The sequence below is a fragment of the Nymphalis io genome, chromosome 3 (assembly GCF_905147045.1).
Source record: "Nymphalis io chromosome 3, ilAglIoxx1.1, whole genome shotgun sequence".
Classification (NCBI taxonomy): domain Eukaryota; kingdom Metazoa; phylum Arthropoda; class Insecta; order Lepidoptera; family Nymphalidae; genus Nymphalis; species Nymphalis io.
The window spans coordinates 13,372,081-13,380,392 of record NC_065890.1 but is presented as its reverse complement, the minus strand read 5'-3'; positions in this window follow the sequence as shown (position 1 = coordinate 13,380,392).

Below are 8,312 nucleotides of genomic sequence, written 5' to 3'. Positions count from 1 at the left end.
CAGACACATTAAACAGTGACATTTATTTACCTACGAAGCGTTCGAGCTAAACATTAAAAAAAAAACAATTAATATGCTATTAAAATAAATGCTTAAAAACTTACATAGTATGCTCTACATTAAGCTATTATAACTATCTTTTATATTATACCTTTAGTCACGTGACATAGTTCGAGCCTTTTTAAAATATAACCACAAATTATTTATAAGTTACAAATGTTACATACATTCGTATAAATAAACAAAGTGTATACATATTATTACTGGCGACTAGAAGAAGATTTTGATATTTTGTTAATAAAAAAAAAGGTTTTATTACAAAGTAAAATATAATATTGAGTTAATAGTCCGATATTAAGTAATTTATCTTATTTGCCGTAACAGTGAAACCTTTGAGGATCCCATTTAATAGGGATCGTCTAGTTTCAAAGCGATGCATATGTATAACATACATGTAAACTCGACAAGGCTCGATAATTCAATAAGAGGCAGGCCATTTAATTTATAGTTCGCCACGTAGCCGACAGTCAAGGCACAATTTAGCCAGACCAAGCGCTGCAGTCTCAGCCTTCGAGGCAAATTAAATGACGCTGTAGTTGCAAAGAAAATGCAATCACCGCCCGGTATATTCGCTGATGCAAATCCGAATTTCCGAGTCACTGTGCCCCGCTATTCCTTACGCTAATAAAACGTGCACCAAACGGCGATGCTGTTTCGCCCGTTGATGAACGCCAAATGACGTTATGACAGCGCACGCCGCCATTTAACGCCTATTTGGTTCCAATTTCAAATCTCCTCGCTCCCCTCGCTTCGGCCAGCTAGAACGGGCCATAACTAATACCGTTTTGTTTTTATTACAATTTTATTTTTGCTTAAAATAGGATGACTTATATGAATAACATTAATATTTCAAGATTTTCTCAAAAGTATTTAGAGAGCGTTTTTAATTAAATTTTGGTCATTCTCATTTAACTTTACCGCATAAGCTCCCTCGCATGGGATTTTCGTCCGAATGAAATTTGGATAGACCGTGGGCTTTGAATAGAGTACAAATAAGAATAAAAAAAAACTGTTTTGGTTGCTGCGGTCAGAAAAAGAAAGGGAACGAAATCGATACGACCGCAACTGATAGGGGTGAAACACTACATCTCGCGACCAGTATAAAGGTAAGGTAAGTATTTTTACATTTTTAAATAAACCAAATAATTATTTTAGGTCAGGTTATATATGTATATTAGATTAAGGAGATAAGATAATATTACGTCTGTGAAAGTAAAATTTCTTTTATCTCAGATAAGTTATATTTAAAGTATAATTTTTTTTTTTTAATATAGGTAAGCTCGTAGCTAACGCATGTCGTAGTATAAACCGTTTATCAAACGAAGATATTTATATATTTAATAGATATAAAAACTTACAAGTTTTATATTGTCTATATTCGTGCGTTGCACTATATCGGCGGTACAAGAATATCCGTTCTGCCATTTTGGCGCGCGGGCGACCGGAAACCTGAGGATATTCGGTTTCGCGCCTTTCTGCCCGCCATGACAGTTTTCAATATTTTACTCTTATTTACGGCTTTTATTTATGTTTCGCATACTTCGTCGGGAAGTAGACCTTCAATTTTCCGGCTACTGTTCGCTTTGTGAGACTTTATATTAATAGCTAACATTTTTTTGACAATTTCTGTTTTGCGGATTTATTTTTATAAACATAACTCCATACGTACATGTATAGCCACTGTAGAATTTTAGTAGGTTAGCACAAACCCACAACCTACAATTATTGTTAGAAGACTACAATTTAGACTTCGCTTATAATCTCTGAAATCAAATCATTTCAGTAACAAACTGTAACGGTTTGAAACTGCTTAAACAAACACTTATTTTTTACTTTACAGTAAAAGTAATAGCCTGTGAATGTCCCACTGCTGGGCTAAGGCCTCCTCTCCTTTTTTGAGGAGAAGTTTTAGAGCTCATTTCACCATGCTACTCCAATGCGGGTTGGTGGAATACATATGTGACAGAATTTCAGTGAAATTAGACACATGCAGGTTTCCTCATGATGTTTCCCTTCACCGTCAAGCACGAGATGAATTATAATCGCAAATTAAGCACATGAAAATTCAGTGGTGCTTGCCCGGGTTTGAACCCACGTTCATCGGTTAAGATTCACGCGTTCTTACCACTGGGCCATCTCGGCTTTTTTTAAAATTATATACATATATTTTGTTTGATAACAATTAAGTCATTGGAAACAAATGTATGGTATACGCCTAATACAGGAATTAATGAGTTTTTGCCTATATTATAATAATTCATTCTTTTATACACTACATAGGCATTTTTAGTTGGCAGTCATCATTCGTGGTTTATTTTAGTATGTAAGACTCTATGTTGAAATGTTAAAGATAGGCGGCACCCCTTTTAATATCAAAACTTTACGAAAAATAAAGTTACGTTTTTTTTTTAATTCAACTAACCCAGTGTAGTAAAATTAAAAAAAATAAAATTTTGGATACAATTAAATCTAATGACTGTAATAAATACAAACATGTATTTCTGTACTTATAAGAATACGCCTAGGTCTAAAAATAATTGACAATAAACCTATCTACCTGCCCGGGTTCGAATTTTAATCGATGTTGTGGTGGAAAATTCGCTATCTTATTAATAAAAAAACGTAGCATGTGTATTTAACAAGTTTTCGAATGCTTCATCAACCATGTGATACTCACCACTTACCCTACCGTCAAACACGTAGATTATAATATATGTTACTAAGGGTACATTTAGACAATGTAATTAGCTCGTATTTTTGTGTATTTTCGTCACAGTTCCTTATTATTAAATAAACAAATAATTTCACTATGTCGATTTATATATTTAAAATAGAAAATTTAAGGAAGATAATGTTATCTTATCTTATTTACCTAATAATTCACTGTACCCAACACGCATTGGAGCAGCGTGGTGGAATAAGCTCCAAACCTTCTCCTCAAAATTGGTAAGGAAGCCTTAAACCCAGCAGTGAGACATTCACAGGCTGTTACGGTTACGCCTTAGTGATATGTTGATAGTGTAACGATTTCAATAAATAATATAAAATATTTATTTTATAAGTACTAATAAGACCCCAATTGAACCTAAGTAGCCAAACATTGTGTCAGTAATACATTGATTATCTTATTATAAATCTCAATTAATATATATTATTTTGTAAGGATTTGTTACTTTTTAATTATTAAACTCACACGTGTATTATTTATGTATTATTATTATTATATTGCACTTCAAAGCTAAGTGGAGTTTCAATCTGGGGGAGATGGTATTATATTCAGATATGTTCTCTTTCACAATCACCAAACCGTGTCGGTCACTTTATACGGAACCATTCAGTGTGATACAGGGAAATAGAAATACTGGAAATTACGTTAAAAAATTAAACAATAGTACATTATATTTTGTTTCTCTTGAACATATACAATTTTACGACATTTGCATAAGTATTTAGATCAATTATTAGTATGGTCCGATGCACATCACATCATTTTACTGGTGGTAGAGCTTTGTGCAAGCTCGTCTGGGTAGGTACCACCCATTCATAAGATCAGACCGCAAAACAGCAGTACTTGGTATTGTTGTGTTCCGGTTTGAAGGGTGAGTTAGCCAGTGTAATTACAGGCACAAGGGACATAACATCTTAGTTGCCAAGGTTGGTGGCGCATTGGTGATGTAAGCGATGGTTAATATTTCTTACAATGCTAATGTCTATGAGCGTTGGTGAACACATACCATCAGGTGGCCCATATGCTCGTCCGCTTTCCTATTCTATAAAAAAAAACAAATGAATTAATAGTGAAGTTTGTGAGCAGCACTCCAAAAAATATTTCATATTATATAATAAGCTGTTAAAAAGTGTTACTGTGTTTAGTTATGAAGGGTAAGTGAGCTTGTGTATGTTTATGAAATGTTCCCATTTTACTTCACCAATTATTATGAAATTGTGTTAATGATTGTGATGAAATCTTACTGCTCATTTAGTAGTGTAGTTATGTCTCCATAATATTATATTTTCCAAGGTGTTTAAGTGAAGAAATGGTGAAATTTACATGTGTCTTATAATTAAATAAAAAAAAATGCTTTTTTTTGAAGACAAAAATGTGTCGTGGTAAGACTTCAATTAAAATATTTAAAAGCGTTTAACATTAAAATAAAGATAATCTTTAATTATAAGCTAAAACAATAAAGTACTTGAATTTTGATAAACATTTTTTTGAACGAATAAGTTTTAAAAGTTTGTTTTAATAAAAATGATTTCAATTAATTTTTTTATTAAAAAAGCACGATATGAAGATTCACGCGTTCTTACCACTGGGCCATCTAGGCTTGTTGATGAATTTAATTATTTATAATACTGACCCTCTAGAAGAATTACGTGCAAAAATGGAACGGGTGAAGTTCACAAACCTGTATAAATTGATTCTTCATAATATTCCTTTGTGTTTCCTTTCATAGCTCCAGCGTTGATAAATAATTTCATTTAGCTTACAATTAAAATGACCCTTACAAATATATTAAAAAAAAATTAATAAAAATATATTGACATATCTTTGTAACAGTTACCAGATACAAAGTACTGAGTATGGACGTGAGACTTTTATTCGCTCATCCGATTAGGATGGTATGCTTATAAGCTTTTGTAGGATTTGTTGATCGCGGCGCGCCCAGCCGCGCGGAAGCCGCCTTCAAAGAGAATGTCAATTTTTTCCAATACCACTTTTGTATCAAATTTGTTGTTTTCTATTGATATAACAAGAACTTCAAAATGATGTTATAATTTGTCTTATATATATTCAGACTTTTTTTAAATTTACAAACATTAATACATTGAAAGCTATTTATTAAATAAATATGTATATATATTTTAATTGACCTCGTTTCCATTTTTTTAGGAAGGCTGGCGAACTTACATTCTATTTGATGGTATGTGGTCACCTTTGCTTACAGTCATTTTCCGAAATATAAGTAATTTCAGACAATCCACGAATGATAAGCCACGAGCCATTTACCACGGGATCTCGATGTATGTTCCTTATGTTTGTGTTTTTAATCACACTACTATATTAACTTCCTTTTTTAATTTAAAAAATAAAAAAAAACGGTATGCAGTTGGCTAAATACCAGCCTGACGGTAAGTGGTCACCAACATCCTTAGACATATGAAGAAATATTAACCTTCCCTTACATCGCCAATGCACTACCGACTATTGAAATGTGATGTATTTTATGTCCACAGTCACACCAGCTCACTCAATCTTCAAACCGGAACACTAGTTATATACATAGTTGTGCTAATTGGTGGTAGAAATATGAGGAGTGCGTTGTGCCTACCAAGTTGGCCCTGCCAAAAAAGCCCTGCGATCAAGTACAAAACCGAAAACAACAATAGATAGCATTGGTGTTTGCGGTAAAAAAAAAATATGAGTGAATGGTACCCAGTCAAACCTATACAAAGCCCTACCATTAGTAAACAGATTCCAAATCCTCTTGGCTGATTTTAATCAAAATCTAACAATTTTTTGGATTATACATATAAAATAATGTCCTCCAGACCGATTTCGGCCACGGTGGCCAATCTCAAGGGAGATTAGCTAACTGCGCAGACCATATTGTGCATAGTGCACAAGTGTGTGCTCAAACACAGGTGAACTCTCTGTTCCCTCACTCTCATAATCCGATTGGACAGCAATCCAACACTATCGAAAGAGTTCAGGCGCAGGACTAACGGCTTTACTTTCCGAGGCACGTGTACACACTTCCAACTTCCAGACTCCGGGACGCTACTGAGAATTTTCTCCGGGTCCACTTACATTAAACTACTAGACCAACGAGGCAGTCAATTGTACATATACATACACATATAAAGTGTATTTACATTTCAAGTTTACCTTATATATTTTAAAAAGAAATCCATCCTACAAAATGAAAATAAAATAAAATCTAATTAAAATGAAAAATAAATACATTCCAATTTAACATTAACATAAGATATTTGGTTACGAAAACAATAATACCATATGCATACCATTTAACTTTACGAATCCGCCTTATAATTAACGAAAACGATCGAGAGTTTTGTCTGCTTATTTGTATGAATTATGCATGATTTCCACTGAGAGGAAAAACCACAATAAGCTAATTAGAATCAACAAACGCAAAGAGCAAACAAGTAATAGAACGTACAGAACAATCATAGGCGGTAACTCAATCACACGCCCACAATTCATAATAAAGGATCCTTTATCAAATTACAGCGTTTTGCACCCCGCTATTATGCGAAGAATCGTCACAAACGAAGCATTGTCAAGTACACTAGCTGACATTGTCTGCTGTTATCGCCCTACGTCGGTTTTTGCCGGCACTCTTCCGTTTTGCAATGATTGATAATATAGATGTGTTATTCGGCATTAATATTCATGACTATATTACAACTAGCTAATTGTCCCGGCTTCGCACGGGTATATATGAACAAAAATCTATTTTAGATAGGATTTGCGTAAAATCCGTTCTTACTGAGCGTCTACATCGGGAAGGAGTAACTGTGACAAATTTCAAGTCAATCGTGCGGCTAGTTTATTTAATTAATTAGATTAACATTACCCGACGTAGTGTGGCTTATATATTTTTTATCATTATACTGTTACCTCCTCCAAACAAGCCTGCAAAAATTTTTATGTATGTCTAGAAATATTTGAAATTGTATTTTAAAATGTTTAAGCTACTATTTATACTAAGTATATTAAGCTTAAACAACAATTTTGACGATAGTTGGAAAGTGTGTTCACTCCCGTGCCTCGGAAAGCACGTAAAGCCGTTGGTCCTGCGCCTGAACTCTTTCCGGTCGTGTCGGTTAGCCGTCCCATCAGATTATGAAGTTAGGGAATAGAGAGTGCGCCTGTGTTTGCGCACACACTTGTGCACTATAATATCTCCTGCGTAGTTGGCTAATCTCTCTTGAGATTGGCCGCCGTGGCCGAAATTGGTCTAGAGGACGTTATTATCATATTGTTTATATTTTTACCCTCATTGAGGCAACAATATTTTTGGCATTAAAATGCGTAATGTAAATAATTTTATTAGATCAACTTACATTCGTTATTGACTCGACCTCGCGCCCTTACAAAAACGTTATCGCTATATTTGTACAGTTTTTATTTTCACTACGACACCTAGACAAACAATGCTCCGGTTTCGCATTATTAAATATCCTATTACTGAGGACTTAAGGTTGATATTCGCGTTAAATTTTCTTTTGTGATAGAAAATGTAATGTGGTCTTTTATATCCAGAGTTGGAGCGGAAATAAGCTTCTTTGTGACACTATCGTATCGGATCGTCAACCGCTTCCTTTCCAAAGATTATTGTAGACGTCAGAGCAAATAAAATTTATCGTTACCTCAGAGTTTTGTTATTTTTAGTTAATAATATCTCATTAAATAAAACAATATTCAATATCACTATACACATTATATGTGTATACAGAGTTTTTGTAATTAGATATTTGTTTATCTTAGTGACGTCTCCATTTATCTTTTAATATAGTATTATGTATATAACGAAAATACATGAAAATGGATGCTTTGATATCCATCAATTAGATCACAAGGGTTTATGTAATTGTAAATATATAAAGTAGATATAGCTAAAGTCCCACAGCTGGATGGATGTACATAGGTGTATACCATCTCTCTTATTAGGTAGGATTATATTCGAAGCTCTATCTGTCAGGCTTCTCCGTTGAGGATGGTTTTTAACATACTATGCTGTTTTTTTTATTTTACTGTAAGTTAATATCGTTACAGTTTTTTAATAATCATAGAGTAAAGAACGTATTGTTGACAAATGAAACTTTTATACTGTTTACTAATAAGCAAGCAATTCTTGGTATTAAATATATACACCCATCTCATGTTTACATGATTTATTCAATAATAATAATAATATCCTGGGACATTATTCGCACACGGATATCTGATCCCAAACTAAGCAGAGCTCGTACTATGGAAACCAGACAACTGATATACTACATATACTACTTTTCTTTTGCAAATACATACTCATATAGATAATTATACCCAGACTCAGGACAAACAGATGTCTGTTCTGAGTAAGAATCGAGTCCACGACCTGCAGCGCGAAAGGCAAGTGTCTACCAACCACGCCAACCGGCTCGTCGTATTCAGTAGTTTACTCGTAATTACTTAAATAATAAAACAATTTATTATAACTGCCAATCATTTTCATTTAAGA